The following is a 15,531-nucleotide window of genomic DNA, read 5'->3' as shown; positions in this document are numbered from 1 at the left end:
GGGCTAGAAGCCGTAAAGAATTCCAAAAGGGAGAAAAAAGGATAGGCGCCGCGATGTCCTCCATCTAGTGCCAGATAACAGGTAAACATTACCACTTCCCAATCGACAAAAATATACGCTAAAAGCAACAGACATTTGCTTCCGAGTCCAGTAACCTGCTTCAGTTGGTACCCACATTAAATTCTAAAATGCATTTCACTGCTCTTACAGCACTTCACTAACTGTTATTTAATTTTTATAAATGAAAATGGAAACCAGTTGTTTCATGTTGTGTCATGTGAGATTTCTCTGCCGTAATTTAATGTAGGTTAAACGAGGTAATTAACACTAAGTGACACTGGAGTGTGTATGCGATTAGTCCTAAATTATCTTTATTACTTAATTTACTAACAGCAATCGATTTTATTGGTATTAATCTATATGCAGTAGTTTCTCTGATAAGTAAGAATACCATTTTTATGTTTCTAAGTTGGTAGGCTTGAGTTATCAGCGAGAAAGCTACTAATGGCCTTTGAGAGGCTTGTCTTCAGAGCTGGTTTTGTGTTCAATTAGCATGGGTCACCTTTGGATTTACTCTTCTGATATAAGCGACAGTAAGTTCAATTTACAGTAAAATTTTCTACATTATAAAGTATAAAATCAAACGGGAGTCGTTTGTAACCACATTTACTGCTAGAGTTGTACAAGTAATCAAATAGATTTTCGTGAATTAAGTTCCCAGTAACATCCAAATATTACTAATTACGAGGCGTGTATTTTTAAGTAAGTACCGTTTTGAAATTAGAAAAAAAAGACGTGCTAAGATATCTCAATACATTTATTTTTACATGAAAGCCTGTACCTTAATCTACGCACTGACGCCATTACAGTCTGATTCTTCCTTGTTTGCCTTGTGTACTGAGTGTTTAAGATGCTTCCGATAATCGTGAGTCCAGCCGACTGAGAAGTTCGGGCTGTTATAAGATTTCTTAGTGCTAAAGACCTAAAAGCGATCGATATTCATCGTGAGATCTGTGCAGTTTACGGAGAAAACATTATGAGTGATGGAATGGTAAGAAAGTGGGTTAGAGCATTAAAAGATGGCCGCACAAATGTGCATGATGAACAACGGAGTGGGCGTCCTTCGGTCGTTAATGAAAGTTTGGTGCAGGAAGTGGACAATAACGTGAGAGAAAACAGACGCTTTATGATTTCCTCCTTGTGGGATGACTTTCCTAATGTTTCTCGAAGTGTTTTGTATGACATTGTGACAGAGCACCTGAATTACCGAAAATTGTGCGCACGTTGGGTACCGAATATGTTGAAGGATGTGCACAAAACCAAACATTTAGACAGTGCATTGACTTTCCTTGAGCGGTATTACAACGACGACGATTTCTTAAGCCAAATTGTTACGAGCGATGAAACATGGGTGGCCTACGTCACACCAGAATCAAAGCAGCAGTCGATGGAAGTTGTGCAAGGGCATCGGTTTGCTGCAAGACAATGCCCGTCCGCATGTGGTGAATCAGACCAAAGATGTCATCACATCTTTTCGATGGGAAACTCTAAATCATCCTCCGTGCAGCCCCGATCTTGCGCCCAGTGACTACCATCTGTGCACTTAAAGAAACACCTGGGCGGTCAGCGTCTTCAAGACGATGACGAAGTCAAAACAGTGGTGATGCAGTGGTTAACAAGTCAGGCGGCAGACTTTGAGGAGGGTATTGAAAAACTGGTACAACGTTATGACAAGTGCCTCAATATTGCCGAAATTATGTAGAAAAGTAGGTTAAGGTACAGGCTTTCACGTAAAAATAAAATTATTGAGATATCTTATCACGTCTTTTTTTAAATTTCAAAACGGTACTTACTTAAAAAAACACGCCTCGTCTATGCTGCGAAATATTGCTTCTAATGAGGAAATTATCTCGAAAATGTTAGCCGCTGAGATAATATAAGTTATGTCCGCTGACACTGCACATTTAGGATGATTACGGAAAAGTGCAACATGGTGAAAACGGTTTGAAAGTAATAAGTACAATATTTACTCATTTTTGGTTGGCTTTTATAGTTAGAGGGTTTATACCAACATTCGTGAACATTTCTTTTAGATCTGTAAGAATGACTTCATGGAGATCGCATAATTCCACAGCAGCTTAAGTTCTGACCGATCGTGTAATGAACTGCTGGGAGGAAGTTACAGTAAAGCATGCAGAACATTCAGAATTTAGTGCAGACTAATGCTGACCATGTAGCTACTATACGTAGCGTTTTAAATACTACTACAGGACTGATGGTAGTCTGGGTCACAGCGTTACCCAGTGGGTGAAACGTCTAGTACAGATGCAGCGGACTGTCTTCCTGTGCTTGAAGAAGCATATCATGAAAGTCGTCAAACATACTTTGATACTGAAGTGACTGCAAATGTGGATTTACACACATGGTATAAAGTTGGTTCTGAATTCCAGAATTAATAATAAAAAAAAGCACTCCGTCTTCAGGCCACGAGTGGCCTACCGAGACCATCCGACCGCCGTGTCATCCTCGGTGGAGGATGCGGATAGGATGGGCGTGGGGTCAGCACACCGCTCTCCCAGTCGTAAGATGGTATTCTTGACCGAAGCCGCTACTATTCGGTCGAGTAGCTCCTCAATTGGCATCACGAGGCTGAGTGCACCCCGAAAAATGGCAACAGCACATGGCGGTCTGGATGGTCACCCATCCAAGTGCCGACCACGCCCCACAGCGCTTAACTTCGGTGATCGCACGGGAACCGGTGTATCCACTGCGGCAAGGCCGTTGGCAGAATTAATAATAGGAGTTGGCATTTCTAATTTCCTGCATATTTTTCAAACATTTTCAGCACAAATTTTGCGCATCTGAGTCACTGGTATGAATATTTACCAGCCGATAACTCATGGTGGACTAAGAAACACATATTAAATTGAGCAGTTTTATTGATTACTATTCCGAAAGAGTGCATTACTGACATGTATTTCATTGTTACGGGCATAAAACATTTTGTCAGTTAGCTGGTTAACAGATGGAGCGCAAGATTGGCTAGGGTAAAATTGTGAAGAAATTATCCATGTCGTTTACAAAGGAACCATACCTGCATTCGTATTAATCGCTTTTGTGGGTTGACCGCAAACCTACAGTGGATGGACAAAAAAATGGAAACATCAAAAAAACAACATATTAGCATGCCTAATACGGCGTAGGAAACTCGTTGGCATTCAAAACAGCTTCCAGCCGTCTCGGAATGGATAAATGCTGGTGAGTATGGTTTTCAAGGGAATCTTACTCCACATTCTTCCTGCAAAATAGTGGCAAGATCAGAAAACGACAACAGAGGTGGATAGCAATCAGGCACCCTCTCTCCGAAGTAGATCACAAAAGCTCAATAATATTGATACCTAGTGATTATGGTGTCCAGAGGAGATACAGAAATCCAGCCTGGTGCCCAGAAAAGTAGTCCTGGACGATGCAAGCTGTGAATAGCAACCCTATAGTCTTCAAACACAGCATCACCGTTGAAAAACAAACACTATACCATGGGATGGACCTGATCAGCCACAATCCTTGGCAGTAATGCTACCTTTCAGATTAACCGTGGGGTCATGGAATCCACCAAGTGTCTGCCCAAATTGTCACCGAAGCCCCGTCATGTTTCACTCTTGGGACGTTGGGAAGCTGGAAACAGTGTACAGCAAGATTCATCCGACACCCTTTTTGTCAGTGCAAGGGACTAGTGAATTAAGTCATCAGTCATCATCAGAATGGGAAGAAATTACATTTGGAGCCCCACAACGATCCATCTTAGGGCCATTGCTTTTTCTTGTGTACGTTAATGATATCTCATCAGTTACACTGCCAGAATCAGAGTTCGTTTTGTTTGCAGATGACATTAGTATTGCAATAAATAGTATGTCGAGTGTAGTTCTAGAAAGATCTGCTAATGATATTTTCATGGATATTAATAAATGGTTTAAAGCCAACTCACTGACATTAAACTTCGAAAAGACTCACTATATGCAATTCAGAACCTGTAAGAGGTTTCCACCCAGCATATGCATAAAGTATGAAGAAGAGCAGATAGAAGACGTTGACAGTCTTAAATTCCTGGGATTACAACTTGATAATAAATTCAGTTGGGAGGAGGACACCACAGAACTGCAGAAACGCCTTAACAAACCTGTATTTGCAATTCGAGTGTTAGCTGACATAGGCGACAAAAAAAAATGAAAAAGCTTGCATATTTTGCCTACTTTCATTCCATAATGTCATATGGTATAATATTTTCGGGTAACTCTTGAGGTCAAACAAAAGTTTTCAGAGCCCAAAAGCGTGTAATACGTATTATTTGTGGAGTAAATTCACGGACGTCCTGTACAAACCTCTCCAAAGAACTGGGTATACTAACTACTGCCTTTCAGTATATTTACTCCTTAATGAAATATGTCCTAAATAATATATCTCTTTTTCCAACAAACAGCTCAGTTCATACATACAATACCAGGAACAAAAATGATCTGCACAAGGACTTAAAAGCATTTACTTTAGTTCAAAAAGGGGTCCACTACTCAAGAACACTCATCTTCAATAATTTACCAGCAAACATAAAAAATTTAGTTACAAATAAAGATCAGTTTAAAAGGAGCCTGAAAGACTTACTAGTGGCCAACTCCTTCTACTCCATTGACGAATTTTTTAATAGAAACAAATGATGTATACACTCCTGGAAATTGAAATAAGAACACCGTGAATTCATTGTCCCAGGAAGGGGAAACTTAATTGACACATTCCTGGGGTAAGATACACTCCTGGAAATTGAAATAAGAACACCGTGAATTCATTGTCCCAGGAAGGGGAAACTTCATTGACACATTCCTGGGGTCAGATACATCACATGATCACACTGACAGAACCACAGGCACATAGACACAGGCAACAGAGCATGCACAATGTCGGCACTAGTACAGTGTATATCCACCTTTCGCAGCAATGCAGGCTGCTATTCTCCCATGGAGACGATCGTAGAGATGCTGGATGTAGTCCTGTGGAACGGCTTGCCATGCCATTTCCACCTGGCGCCTCAGTTGGACCAGCGTTCGTGCTGGACGTGCAGACCGCGTGAGACGACGCTCCATCCAGTCCCAAACATGCTCAATGGGGGACAGATCCGGAGATCTTGCTGGCCAGGGTAGTTGACTTACACCTTCTAGAGCACGTTGGGTGGCACGGGATACATGCTGACGTGCATTGTCCTGTTGGAACAGCAAGTTCCCTTGCCGGTCTAGGAATGGTAGAGCGATGGGTTCGATGACGGTTTGGATGTACCGTGCACTATTCAGTGTCCCCTCGACGATCACCAGTGGTGTACGGCCAGTGTAGGAGATCGCTCCCCACACCATGATGCCGGGTGTTGGCCCTGTGTGCCTCGGTCGTATGCAGTCCTGATTGTGGTGCTCACCTGCACGGCGCCAAACACGCATACGACCATCATTGGCACCAAGGCAGAAGAGACTCTCATCGCTGAAGACGACACGTCTCCATTCGTCCCTCCATTCACGCCTGTCGCGACACCACTGGAGGCGGGCTGCACGATGTTGGGGCGTGAGCGGAAGACGGCCTAACGGTGTGCGGGACCGTAGCCCAGCTTCATGGAGACGGTTGCGAATGGTCCTCGCCGATACCCCAGGAGCAACAGTGTCCCTAATTTGCTGGGAAGTGGCGGTGCGGTCCCCTACGGCACTGCGTAGGATCCTACGGTCTTGGCGTGCATCCGTGCGTCGCTGCGGTCCGGTCCCAGGTCGACGGGCACGTGCACCTTCCGCCGACCACTGGCGACAACATCGATGTACTGTGGAGACCTCACGCCCCACGTGTTGAGCAATTCGGCGGTACGTCCACCCGGCCTCCCGCATGCCCACTATACGCCCTCGCTCAAAGTCCGTCAACTGCACATACGGTTCACGTCCACGCTGTCGCGGCATGCTACCAGTGTTAAAGACTGCGATGGAGCTCCGTATGCCACGGCAAACTGGCTGACACTGACGGCGGCGGTGCACAAATGCTGCGCAGCTAGCGCCATTCGACGGCCAACACCCTGGTTCCTGGTGTGTCCGCTGTGCCGTGCGTGTGATCATTGCTTGTACAGCCCTCTCGCAGTGTCCGGAGCAAGTATGGTGGGTCTGACACACCGGTGTCAATGTGTTCTTTTTTCCATTTCCAGGAGTGTATATTCATAATCTTAGTATTGTTATTTCAGCTAAAAAACATTGATATGTTCCACATCCACGAGGATCTCTTCATCACGGATCTATGGAACGAAAAACTAATCTAATCTAACCAAACGACTTTCTTCCATTGCTCCATGGTCCATATTTTATTGCTTCGGTATCACTTTTTCCTGTGAATGGTATTTGCACCACTGATTCACGGTTTTGGAATTCCACCTCGCCGTGCAGTTCCCTGCTTATGGAGCTCTCTCCGTGTCTTGGTGCTGACAGGGTTCGCCAATGTGACATCCAGCTCTGCAGTGACTTCTGCACCTGTCGTCGTCCTATTTTCTGTCACAATCCTCTGCAGTAACCGTCTGACACTTGAAAAGTATTGAGGACATTGTACAGGTTCTGTTAGTAGGCATATACAAGAGCGTAACACGCAGGATTGGCCAGCATCTGCATTTATGTTCAAACATTGTCGTGATATTTCCATATTTTTGTCCAACCCCTATATATGCTTGACGTACCATGATGAGTTGCCGCCAGATCGTGAATGGTGATTCCTCAGCCTCAGCGCATTGGCTTGCTATTAGGTAGTCCTGAAAGCACCTGTGGCCAGCCTGACGCCCCTCATGGATGATAGCGTCAGTGATCCTCAGGTAAGAAGGTATCCCTGATTCGTGCTCTGTGTACCCACAGTTAAGCCGTGATTTCACAAAAGTTCTACAAAAGTGGAGCAGAGGCGCCTTGTCCAGTCCTCAAGGCAGTTTAAGATATTAAGAGATTTCCGGGCCGTAGCCTTCAGGTCCTTCAAGTGTGGTAACCACTACAGTTAAGAGTCGAAAATAAGGACCAGAAACCTCACTGAGCCTTCAAAATGTAGAATTTTGTTCCCCATAGGCAAGGCCGATAAATTACAAATATGACGAGGATTGAAATGTCGTGTGGCTAGAGCCTCCCGTCGGGTAGACCTGTCGCCTGGTGCAAGTCTTTTGAGTTGACGCCACTTCGGCGACTTGCGCGTCGAGGAATGATATGATGATGATGAATACAACACAACACACAGTCCCTGAGCAGGGAAAATCTCCAACCCAGACGGGAATCGAACCCCGGCCCCATTGCGTGGCATTCCATCGCGCTGACCACTCAGCTATAGAGGCGGACATGGCGAGGATTGAGATGAACACACATCACACTCATCCGCGGAAAACGTAAAACTCGTCTTTGCAATCCACTTTCCAACCTCCTCACTGTAAGTTGTAACACGAGTTGCTGTTGCAGTGTTGACTGAGGAGGAACAGAACACTGCAAAATAGTTCACAGATAAGGAGCACTGCACAGGACTAATTACCTTAGATGTTCTACTATTTGTGGCTATGGCAAAGAGGGTCACCCTTAAAACAGTTCTCTGGGGAACACCATTCTTCTATTCAAACCCATCCGAAAGCACGTCACCAATTCGGTACTGAAAAAAGCGTTTTGATAAGAAGGAGCAAATAAACACGGGGCAGGGGTGACCAGAAAGCCACATTGATGGAGCTGTCAGAAAATATAATGCCTCCAAGTAGTGTCGTATGCCTTACTGATGTCAAAGAATATCCCCACACAACGCTGTCTCCACAGGAAACCCAGCTAGATAGCCGCTTCTAGCACGGTCAGGTTGTCAACAGTGGATCAACAGCTCCTGAATCCAACTGAGAGCAGCTCGCAGGCAGACCCAGATTGCAGAGTGGCATGCGTAAGTCCACCAAGATTACCTGAGGGCTTCGGGATGTATTAAGTCAGTGGCATGATAGATCATACTTGTGGTGTGATTCACCTATTCCCAGAAGCTGCCTCCGTGTTCAAACAGAGCCAGCTGGCTGGAGATAGTCCAGTTAGCTCTGCTGGTCATCCATGTCTGCACCTTCCTTTCCCGAGTGGTTCTAGGCGCTTCAGCCTGGAACCGCACGACCGCTACGGTCTCAGGTTCGAATCTTGCCTCGGGCATGGATGTGTGTGATGTCCTTAGGTTAGTTAGGTTTAAGTAGTTCTAAGTTCTAGGGGACTGATGACCTCAGATGTTGAGTCCCATAGTGCTCAGAGCCATTTTTTGAACCTTCCTTTCGATAGCTGCTCCCTCAGGCACGCAATTCAAGAGTGAGAAGCGGTCACTGGACTGAAGGACATCAATTACTTCCTACTGAGCAGAGCCTGCAAAGGCTGGAGAGCAGAAAGGGAGGTCGATGGCCAAATTCGACCCAGTAGCAGCAGAGAAATGAGTGGTATTGCCCGTGTTTAGGATGCACAGCTCTTGAGACATCATGACGTTCTCAAAAACTCACCCTTGGGGCAAGCAGAGTAACAGCTCCATACTACACTACAGGCACTGATGTCTCCCAGGACAAAAATGGTCGGCGGAGTTCATCTGCAAGATCTGAGAGAGCCTAAGAGTCTATTGCATCTTAAGGAAGTAAATACGGTGAGTATATAATGATGCTCTTAACCTCATGAACTTCGATGACAACTGCTTGGAGGTCAGTGACCAAGGAGAGGACAGAAGTGTGGTGTGCGTTACTGACAAACACAGCTACCTCTCCCTTGTTTTTGTCCCCAGTTGCCGGCCGGGATGGCCGAGCGTTTCTAGGCACTACAGTCTGGAACCGCGCAACCGCTACGATCGCAGGTTCGAATCCTGCCTCGGACATGGATGTTTGTGTTGTTCTTAGGCTAGTTAGGTTTAAGTAATTCTAAGTTCTAGGGGACTGATGACCTCAGAAGTTAAGTCCCATAGTGCTCAGAGCCATTTGAACCATTTTTGTCCCCAGTTAGATCATCCTTACAGTGGAGGGTACAGCCGCATAGCACAATGTTGTCAGCACATTTATTGTGTGTTTCTTGTAAACACAAACAGAGGGACGTGCCTAAGATAGGAATTTCAGTTCTTCCCCATGTGGCCTGAAACCATTTACGTTCAAATGTAGCATGGGAGCCGTTTAATTCAAATGGTTCAAATGGCTCTGAGCACTATGGGACTTAACATCTGAGGTCACCAGTCCCCTAGAACTTAGAACTACTTAAACCTAACTAACCTAAGGACATCACACACATCCATGCCCGAGGCAGGATTCGAACCTGCGACCGTAGCAGTCGCGCGGTTCCACACTGAACATCCGCTCGGCCACAACGGCCGGCGCCATTTTATTAGTGAGGTCTTTCTTTCACACCCACTCTGGGCCAAGTGGGGATCCTGCAACGGATGGAGGCTTACTTTGGTCCTAGATGGTTGCCCCAGGCAGACATCATATTCCATTGTCTTCGAAGCTGAATCATCATAACCGTCAGGGAGAATGAGGTCTAGATTGCCTGACAGCTTACAAACTGTCTTCTTCAGTGGCTAACACTTTCCATCTGATTTGTTTGCCAGAGGTGGTTTCGTTGGAAAACTGCGGCAGTAGTAGCGCTAGCCTGTTTACTGGAACCTGCCTCTTGAGGTGCCGGAAGCTCTACAATGATGTTCTGTGGGGACCTAAGGGCTTCGCAATAATAGCATCTTGACAATGGCACTGACAAACGCAGGACTACTGCTGACACTAGCAACCTCCGTTTATTTAGTGGCATCGGCTTTCGGAATAGCTCATCCAAACAAAAAAAGTAAATATGAGAGGCTGCATGAGCTTATAGGTCTTTATGGCCTCACCATACAGGACACGCTTCGTTGTTTTGAGCTCCAGTATCTTCCTTTCCTCAAGGGAGACAATGCAGTCTCTATTCCAAAGAGAGCAATTAACGCACTGCAGAGGAGATGAGCAGGTGCCGCCGCAAGTGGCTTATCCCTTACAGGATAGAGTCGGGTGTCCTAACCTCTGCCATTTAAAACAGCAGATTGGATTGGTGACGTAGGATCACACATTTAAGCGAAGGGAACCTGCCTCGTTATGCTCTGGAAGTGTTGGGCTACTGAAGGTAAGAATACACGAATCACGTATCCATTACTAGGAGAGCAGTGCTGGTAGGAGAGCCATAAGACTTCCAGCGATAAGATAAGGCGTCGGGGGTGTCGTGTTACATCTTAGGAAACCGCACGAGGTATATACAGAGTCACCCCCACCCCTGGGGACCTCAGCCTGCCCACGGACCCCTCCATCTCTTCTCCCTCCCACCCACCCTTCTTTCTCTCTGGATCAATAAGATTCCAGATCCCCCCCCCCTCCTTTCCATCTCCCTTTTAATATCATAGCAAATGTGTAGGCTTCACAATAGTGAAGGAATCAGTGTTCTTCGGGTTCAGCGTGATGATATTTGTTATAAATAAATAATAATAATAAATTAATTTTATTATTATTCCGAAAATGAAAATTCCGTAATTCAAAGTCTGTACGCTGTAGTGAGAGCAACATCAGTAGCACAGATATCCTACTCAAAAAGTGACTGAAAATATTATAAATTACAAGGTAAGGCACTTTGACATCATAATGTGTCAATTTGACGAACAGCCAAAGTTGCAAAATAGTTCTTTTTATTATCTGATGATGACCAGTTTCGGGTTCTTATCCACATCCATTCTCAAATCACCCTGCGGAACAACAGGCTGAAACTGCAATCTGTTACATAAAGTACCAAACAGCCAATGCCTGTCACAAAGTGCAATGTCTAACGTATCAAATACGTACCATCCAATGAGAATAAATATTCCTCCACATAGCTAAAAAATCATCACAATCGTTATCCAAAGAAGTACAATGCAAGTGGTCATGAAACTGCATACATAAAGAAACTGACAGCATAACCTCAGTGAGCAGGAGGAAATTTTCCTGCTGGTGGCGCCTCTATTGTACAGCATAATCATCATCAATAAAACAAAATAATGAATACAGGAGTGTGTACGCCACAGCGCTAAAAATTATACGTCGTTTTTCTCTACAGAGTTTCTTAAATCGAAAGAGGAAGTCAATTTATAAATAAGCCTACATAAATGGCGTCACACTTAGTGCATTACATGAGCCATCGTTTACAAATAAGCATACGACAGATAAAAAAATGAAAAGATGGTATATTTTAAAACGAAATCACATATCACAAATAGTCTACAAACAAAACTTTATAATAAAACCAACTTTTTGAAGATGATGCATTTTAAAATGAAAACAACCATTAACAACTTTAACAAACATCAAGTTTTAAATGGCGTATTAACGTATGAATCAACAAATTTTTCCACCGTAAGTAGGACCCTTGTGGCCTAAATCGAAAACAGGACCACTTTTTTTTATTTTTATTTTTTTTTTTTTTTTTGCCTCCACGTGCGATACTACCCCGGGTACCGATGAGGTATGAAAACAGGAGCGAAGAGAACTGACTAACGGGTGCAACCGCAATAGTTACAAGGCATACTGCACCACACATTCTTAAAGCGTTTAATCCTCACTATCTGATTACCAGACACTGCTAGCTCTGCGCTGGCAGTTCGTTAGGAATGTGATTTTCCCGTAAAATACTGTATCACACCCACCAGTGAACTAAAACAACTAAAATCATCCTCCTACTCAGTATAAATTTAATTTATTTATAGCAATTAGCCTCTAGAGCAGCACCGATTATTCCACAAGGACAAACATATACAATGGAAGAGCTTCAGTTCTTCAAAGTTGCCTCATCCGTGAAACATTAGTATAAAAGAATCCACGCAAAAATCAGAATAATTAAAAAATAATCGAAAGAATAAAAAGGAGCTACTAATAGCGGGTGGGACTGGTTGGGTGGAGGAAAGTGGGATTTTCCACTGTGCTTTCCCGTATACAACCAAAGGAGCCATCCTTCCAGGACACTCTGACATTGAATCATAGAATGCCAACCTCATTTTCATTCACAGACCTGCTGCTTACGATAGCCAGTGAGGGTGTGTGCAGGGGAGAGGAGGGGAGCAGTTAAGGGACACAAGGCGTAAGAGAGGTTACATCTACCAATCGTCAGATAAAGGAAGGATGTGGGAAGGAACAGGCAATGGGAGGTTAGGTTTGAAGGAATCGTGCTGAGGCTCCTGCCAGGGTAGAGGGAGGAGGGGGGGGGGGGGGGGGGGAGACAGGAGTGAGAACGGGAGGAAAAGGCGAATCAGAAACAATCATTTGAAGTAGCATTAGAAACTGTTCTGGAAAGGGTCCAAAAACCGACTGTAACGCAAATACACCTGTTCATTCATAACCGTATCCAATCCCTTTATTTTACTTTTGAAAATCTGCACGTCCTCCAATATATCCAACCGCATACCCTACGGCGCACGATGCAAAATCTTCATAGATTTATCTATATTACCGACTCTGTGGCCCTCATCCATTAAATGCTGCCCGAACTCGGTTCTATTACCGGGACCCACATGCTCTCTGAAGCATTTAAAAAAACTTCGGCCTGTACATTCTATGTAAAAAGACTCACACGAAGCGCACTTTAACTTGTAGCCCCCATCCCGCTGTCCCAGCCTATTTCTACGTTTATATCTGAACTGCCCACTCGATCGAAAACCCACGCGAATCTCTTTGAGAACGCACAGGCCAACTTACCTGAAACAGGCCCCTTATATTGCAACATTGGAAACTTCTTAACATCATCCGCCAGCGGTGGTTTTTTGCCCATCTTTCCCCTGTACACACTGGACACCAATGATGCTATACAGCCGTTACCTATCGGTAACTTTTAAAATATCTAACTCTTTCTTAACGCCATCCTCATCTACGGATAATCTTAATATAGGTGAAATCACAGCCCGAAAGTAATAATCTTATATCTGAAAGGATGATCCGAGTCACTATATATAATGGCATCGGACTGTGTCGGCTTTTGGGAAATCGAAAAGCCGACACCCTCATCTTTTCTTGTGATAAACAAGTCTAAAAGACTTTATTTCCAATCTGCTTCAACTCCCAATGTATATCTGCTCTTCGGATGTTGCTCACTAAATAGATTAAATATCTTATCATACGCCCCTTTACAATCATAAAAACGTCATCCAAACCGCTCCTTACATCTACCGAAAGTGTTGGCCTCCAAACTGGTGATAAAAATGTTAGCCAGCAAGCCCGAGGGGAAATTACCCATTGCAAGTCCGTCTGGCTACTGGTAAACTTTCATGTCGAAACTAAAACAGTTATAGGATGAAATAAGCTGGAGGAGATCCAGAAACTCAGTCACCTCTCCACTACTCATAGTCGCATTACGGACAATATTATCCTTTGAGCATAAGGGTCTCATCAACTGGGATGTCCGTGTATAGATTCACGATACTTCAACCAATTCCACCATGGATATTCTGTTGCAATACAATCGGTTTTACCAAGCTCAATATGGAAACGAAAAGAGCGACTAATATTTATACCTCCACGTGGACAATTGCTTGCGGAATCGCCATTTGAGCGTAGATACCTCAAGGCAAGCTCTGTGTCCAATCTTATATCCTTTTATGCTTAATCAGTGTCCTAAAATTTCTACGAGTACAACCCGTTAAAACTTAATAGGCCAGATCCTTGTGTTTAAGACTCCGGACATTTTCTCTTTTAAATCATTGGAATGAAGAAGAGAAGATTGCCACAGGAAAGTTACCCACAAAACGCACAAATTGTCCTACTTTAGAACAGAACGTGTTTTCCACGAAAAAAAAAAATAATAATTTTTAGCGCAAGCAATGTTACCGGTTATTTCTGTGATGTGTACAAGTAGTCCCAAGTACTGTGAGATTAAAAGAAAATAACTCGGGTGTCTATCCGACTTACCGGTTCCATTTTTTCTCGAAACAAATGTACTACATGCGCTTCAAACATAGAAATTAATATTTCATTAATCACGCAACGAAAGTTTCAAAATCAAACCATATGTTTTCTGACTCAAGCGATATTTATATATCACAGTTGTCCTGTGTTGACCACAAATATTTTTCAGTTGCATCATTATTCCTTACACATTTCACTGACCATCTTCAAATGACTGTGCAACAAGAACAAAATGTCACAAACACAATTATGCAAGTAAACCATACTATTACAGTCCTCATCAAACTTCCTAATACCAAGCATAAGCGCAAACTGAATTAATAGTGCAAGCGATCTGCAACAATAAAACAATTTCGTACGTCAGATGAGACTGTAAAAAAACTCTAGGAGACAAACACGTGTGACATCAGGATGATTGACAAACGCTTACTACATCCTTATCGAAATAGACGACAGAGGGATAGAGAAACAATTACAATCGCTCAAAAGAGGAAAGGCCACTGGACCTGATGGGATACCAGTTCGATTTTACACAGAGTACGCGAAGGAACTTGCCCCCCTTCTTGCAGCGGTGTACCGTAGGTCTCTAGAAGAGCGTAGCGTTCCAAAGGATTGGAAAAGGGCAGAGGTCATCCCAGTTTTCAAGAAGGGACGTCGAACAGATGTGCAGAACTATAGACCTATATCTCTAACGTCGATCAGTTGTAGAATTTTGGAACACGTATTGCGTTCGAGTATAATGACTTTTCTGGAGAACATGGGTTTCGAAAAAGACGATCGTGTGAAACCCAGCTCGCGCTATTCGTCCACGAGACTCAGAGGGCCACGGGTTCCCAGGTAGATGCCGTGTTTCTTGACTTCCGCAAGGCGTCCGATACAGTTCCCCACAGTCGTTTAATGAACAAAGTAAGAGCATATGGACTATCAGACCAATTGTGTGATTGGATTGAAGAGTTCCTAGATAACAGAACGCAGCATGTCATTCTCAATGGAGAGAAGTCTTCCGAAGTAAGAATGATTTCAGGTGTGCCGCAGGGGAGTGTCGTAGGACCGTTGCTATTCACAATATATATACATGACCTTGTGGATGACATCGGAAGTTCACTGAGGCTGTTTGCGGATGATGCTGTGGTATATCGAGAGGTTGTAACAATGGAAAATTGTACTGAAATGCAGGAGGATCTGCAGCGAATTGACGCATGGTACAGGGAATGGCAATTGAATCTCAATGTAAACACCTGTAATGTGCTGCGAATACACAGAAAGAAATTAATCGTCAGTAAAGCAGATGCCAGACTGAGATTCATTGGAAGAATCCTAAGGAAATGCAGTCCGAAAACAAAGGAAGTAGGTTACAGTACACTTGTTCGCCCACTGCTTGAATACTGCTCACCAGTGTGGGATCCGTACCAGATAGGGTTGATAGAACAGATAGAGAAGATCCAACGGAGAGCAGCGCGCTTCGTAACAGGATCATTTAGTAATCGCGAAAGCGTTACGGAGGTGATAGATAAACTCCAGTGGAAGACTCTGCAGGAGAGACGCTCAGTAGCTCGGTACGGGCTTTTGTTGAAGTTTCGAGA

General features: G+C 44.0%; 1 protein-coding gene and 1 pseudogene across 1 annotated transcript in view; both read right to left on the bottom strand.

Annotated features, from left to right (window-relative positions):
* LOC126184674 (ligand of Numb protein X 2-like) overlaps nt 1–15,531 on the bottom strand; it is a 528,500-nt gene that overhangs the window by 490,262 nt on the left and 22,707 nt on the right. The window lies entirely within an intron of this gene.
* On the bottom strand, nt 2,669–2,786 carry LOC126185738 (5S ribosomal RNA; annotated as a pseudogene).

This window comes from Schistocerca cancellata, chromosome 4 (genome assembly GCF_023864275.1).
Source record: "Schistocerca cancellata isolate TAMUIC-IGC-003103 chromosome 4, iqSchCanc2.1, whole genome shotgun sequence".
In the NCBI taxonomy this organism is placed as follows: Eukaryota; Metazoa; Arthropoda; class Insecta; order Orthoptera; family Acrididae; genus Schistocerca; species Schistocerca cancellata.
This window is presented reverse-complemented; position numbering and strand designations above follow the sequence as displayed.